Below are 5,000 nucleotides of genomic sequence, written 5' to 3'. Positions count from 1 at the left end.
CAGCGCTGACAGGGAAATTGACAACAAGAAGCGTTTGAAAGTTTTAACTGGAGGAGAACGCTGCAGTTGCAGTAGGAAACAGTTTTTCGAGAGGATGGAAAGTCAGGAGAGAGAGAGAGAGAGAGAGAGAGAGAGAGAGAATATGAACGGAGGTATAGTATAAGAAATAAGAGAGGTTGCAGCTGGGAGCCGAAGGGACGCTGCAAAAAAGACAAATAACATTGGTGCTTGATGTTCACGCCTCCGCCAAATACACTCGTTCTATTAAACGATGGTACAATACCTTTCGGTGGCTCTTAAGTTTCGTGTATATGTGAAAATACCACAACAGTTGCAGATTGGCTTATATAGGAACGGAACATCGAAAAACACATCGAAGAGCCCAAAGGAGCCACTAACGTAAACAGTAGATACACTGAAATAGGTTAATAACATCTGAAATGTCGACCACAGAATGAATTTTGAATTTTCAAGCAGGCAGAATCAATTAACATCATACAGTATTGCAAGGCAGTTAAATGGTACTCTTTAACTCAATACATTCGACTTTAATTCGATACAAACGGTAGTAGGAAAAACAAATGCTTGAATGTTTAAAGGTGCGTCCACACGGCCGAACAATGTCCGACGGACAAACATTGTTACCAATAAACAATTGTCTGATGGTCTTTGCATTGTGAGCAGAGTAAAAACACCAGTATACAACCTCATCTGGTAACACTGTTTGTTGCCAGATCTACTTCCATCGTTTCAACACTTACGATGTCATCCTGTTTCACTTATGATATGGTAACAATGTTTGTCCGTCAGACAGTGTTCGACCTTGTGGACGCAGCCTAATAAAGGTGCATCCACACGGTCGAACAATGTCCGACGGACAAACATTGTTACCATATCATAGGCGAAGCAGGATGATGTCATAAGCGTTGAAACGGCGGAAGTGTGATCTGGCAACAAACAGTGGTACCAAATGAGATTGTATAACACTTTTTACTCTGCTCACAGGGCAAAGACCAGCAGACAATTGTTAATTGGTAACAATGTTTGCCCATCGGACATTGTTCGACCGTGTGGACGCACCTTAAGCTTCTGTAAAATGTTTATGGATTATATGTCCGACCTCTCCCCTGTGTAACTGAAGCTGATGTAACAGTAAACCCCACATGGTTGAATCTATTACGTTGAGATCTGGACCTCCTGAGTGCTATTTAGTTTGGTTCAATATTGAGAAATTATTAAAATACATGTGAAATATGTAAATCTTTTTTTTCTTTTTTGTGCGGCACCTTGTATTTTTAGTTTAACAACAGACATGCTATTGCTAGAGGGAGGTACTCCGCCTTCATTCCTCTACAGTGAGCAAAGTTAACAACCTTTGTCAAACTACACTTAGCTCTTAACTTTGTCATAACACACTCGGAATTAACTTTGTAAACTTCATAAACTCCAAAAGTACTAATATTCATGCAATCTAGTCATTTAGAATGGCCTGTACGACTATGTTTCATCAATGCTTGCGTCAACTTATTTCCACTTCGCTTAAAATCTCATCTGCAACTTAAAACATTATTTAGGCCAGAGCTCTAACATCAACAATAGCGCGTTAAAATAATTCTTTAATAAATTACTTAATGACAAAGCGTCTGAAAATCTAATTACCTCTAGAAGCACTTTCAATTTCAACAGGACTTTAAAAAGGAACATACCCTATACCACAACATTTTCAGCTCAAGGATCTGATTGTTGCTTCCCCTTGCATATAGTGCCTTACATACTTTCTTCACAACTTGGTTGCAAACCACTAAAAAACTGGTTAATTTTTTCAAACAATTTAAACCGACTCCGATCAGCAAATAGTCCCGTCAGTGTTCTTGTCGACACGAACACTGACAGTCCGATAGAAAAGCCAATGTTCTAGGACCTACCATTTTCAGTCTCAAGATTAATTGGATTCAATTTACTTTCTACCAAAAGTATTTCATATTGTACTCAGTTTTAATGTATTCAAGTACTCGAGACTATTACTCTTAAATCGTTTTCTCAATTCAATACCAATGCTCAGCCAACCTCATTTGCATTCTGGTCGTTTTTGTTTTGTTTGTATGGTGCTTTTACGTTGCATGGAACCAGTGGTTTATTCAGCAAAGGGACCAACGGCTTTATGTGACTTGTGAACCACGCCGAGAGTGAACTTCTATCACCAGAAATACACATCTCTCACTCCTCAATGGAATGGCCGAGAATCGAACCAGCGACCACCGAGGTGGGACGCTAATACCATACCAACCACGCCGCTGAGGCGCTAAGCATTCTGGTTGTGATATATGATCTGGTAATGTGAAGATTATTGCAAGTCAAGTTCTCCCAAAGATACTTTAAGGCCCCGTCCACACGGTCGAGCTTTGGTCGACGAACTTTGTCCGATGTGACGTCAGAAGCAGAGAAACAGCGGGAAAAGGTAAGTTTCTCCGCTTCTGACGTCACATCGAACAAAGTTCGTCGAGCAAAGCTCGGTCGTGTGGACGGGGCCTAAGAAGCATTACCATCTCCCACAGGGATACTCTTCAGTTACGAAAGCAGTTTGTGATAAATTAAGTGCTTCAGTAATTCACTTCATCTTCAGACCTTGAAGCTCTTAAATCAACAGGTTTGCTGCTAAACAACGCATGGCAGAATATTTTAACATACAAGGTAATGTTCCGTTTAATGCAAATTGGACTAAATATTTGAAATTGGTAAAAAGTCACCATTCAACAAAATTTATTCCAGTCCACACAAAAATGAAGATCTAATCTTAGTTTCAGAAGTTAACTCAATCATTGTAGCTGCTGGATACATTCCAGTTCACACGCAATCTTCTGATAATATATTGCAGTTTGCTCAAGGTATAAACAGGCAGAACGGCAGTTAGGGAATTCGTTTGCAAGCAGCCAACAGTTTGCTCGAGGAATAAACAGGCGGAATGGTCGTCCACATTCACCATAACTAAAGACCAACGGCAGTTCGCGTAACCTCGTTTGCTAGCAGACAACAGTTTGCTTGATTGATAAACTAGCAGAATAGTCCACATCCACCAGGACTCTTCAGACAATTTGCTGTTTACAGCTACCTGAAGAGATTAGATCGTCCTAATTCACGAAAAGCTGAAAATAAAATAAGTGTTTTTTTGTCATCCCGCCGAAGAACCTTCCACTACCACTACCTGGTCCTGGCTTACAGAACCAGTTTCAAATAGTGGTTGGCGGTGAAATCTAAGTACAGGTGAGCTGCAACTTTAGAAATTAAAGCACCCAGGAACTAAAAGCTGTTAATGCTGCTCAACAGCTAGATTAATTTCAAGAAAATTGCTGTAAACTGAAACTGTATAAAATATTTTATATACTAAAAGGCGCGGATTTATAAAGTTACAGGAAAAGTAAGAAATCCTCAAAATTAAAAGTTACAAGTGAATTACTCTAATCACCAGAAACAATTCCCTTACCTTGGAGGTCGCTTAGATCGAACAAATATGCACATGAATTATTAACACCTAAAGCACAAGAATCTTAGCTCTTAATTAACTGGGATGTTTTACCATATTTTCAATAGGCTAGACGGTGCCTGAAAAGTAGCAAGTTGGTGAAAAATAACTACGTTAAGCCAACTCGACGGTGGGCAGCGGTGTACACGAGAGAGAGAGAGAGAGAGAGAGAGAGAGAGAGTGAGAGCCCATTCACTGTATACTGATCGCTTTTGTCGATTTAAGGTATTATGAATAATTTAAAATCTGTCATAGTTTGTTCTGACCTTTGTATTTTTGAAATTCAACATAGCAGAATTTGTTAATTAACCAATGAGCAAAGTTATAATCAACTTCACTTAATACAGCTCCAGTTATGTACCAGACCACCACTATCTTCACTAACCTTAAACCTAAAACTAGGGTTCGGTCACAAAGTCCGCTATCATACGTCCATTTTAAATTAGGCTTTGTATATTAGTTTTTAAATCGAGTAATATGCCCTTCGATAGTATCGATTACAGTACTCCGAACCAATTTAAAAATTAATTAAATCAAATTCTGCTCTATCAATTTATAGTACTCTGAAAAGCTGTTACCAACCCTAAACATAACCCAATAGGCCTAAACAGTTAGGCAAATGTGTACTCCTATTAGAACCCAAGACAAATGTTTTTAAAAGTAAAACTTTCCTAGTTTAGAAAATTGACATTATCAAACTAGAATAGAACTAAAACAACGGGTACTACAATTCATAAAACAATTTGATGAGCCTAAATGTATTCTGCATATGAATTCTTCTAGAAAAAGTTAAGCTTATGAAAACCTTCACACATCAATACATGGCGCAAAATAAATCCCTGAACCGACAGGAAAGACAAAATTCAAAAGTCATCTAACACTACTAAGTCAAGATATAAAAAAAGGGGGAAAAAAAAAACGCGCGCGACCAACAAGTCACTGAATATCCATTAACACCATAATCTCCAGGGAAAATTTCTTGCCCCGTTGAGATTTTGGTTACACGCAGTTAGGTCGTACATGATAGACCGCAGTCTAGTCATGTACGACCCTAGTCCACCTTTGCCTGACAGGAGGCCCAACCACCCCCAGCAAAGGTGGACTTAAAAAACTTAAAATTAACAAACTGCGAAACTGAAGGTCTACCGGATACATACTTTTAAAATGAAGCCTAGTTGAAAAAAAATATCTTTTAAAATTATGTCATTGAAAAAATAGGTCTAGTAATAAACGTTTACTTTTAAAATTAGGTCTAGAAAAAAAAGCTGCCCAGTAACTAATCGATAAACTAACAAAATACAAAGCTGGTCACCAGCATAAGATTAAAGTATAGATCAAACTAAAAAACATTGAAAAAAAATTGAAGAAAAAGAATATGAAACTATATCCATAAACCTTAAGGCCTGTCCACACGATCGGGCCTGATCGGCTGACTTCCCCTCTAACGGGCACACTTGACGGGCAAACCGTCAAATTGCCC

General features: G+C 38.6%; 1 protein-coding gene across 1 annotated transcript in view; it reads right to left on the bottom strand.

Annotated features, from left to right (window-relative positions):
• The window catches only part of LOC135203854 (uncharacterized), a 39,740-nt gene that overhangs the window by 33,491 nt on the left and 1,249 nt on the right, over positions 1-5,000 (bottom strand). The window lies entirely within an intron of this gene.

Source organism: Macrobrachium nipponense, chromosome 44 (genome assembly GCF_015104395.2).
Source record: "Macrobrachium nipponense isolate FS-2020 chromosome 44, ASM1510439v2, whole genome shotgun sequence".
NCBI classification, from domain to species: Eukaryota; Metazoa; Arthropoda; class Malacostraca; order Decapoda; family Palaemonidae; genus Macrobrachium; species Macrobrachium nipponense.
Note: the sequence above shows the minus strand (reverse complement) of the source record. Positions and strands in the feature narration are given on the sequence as shown.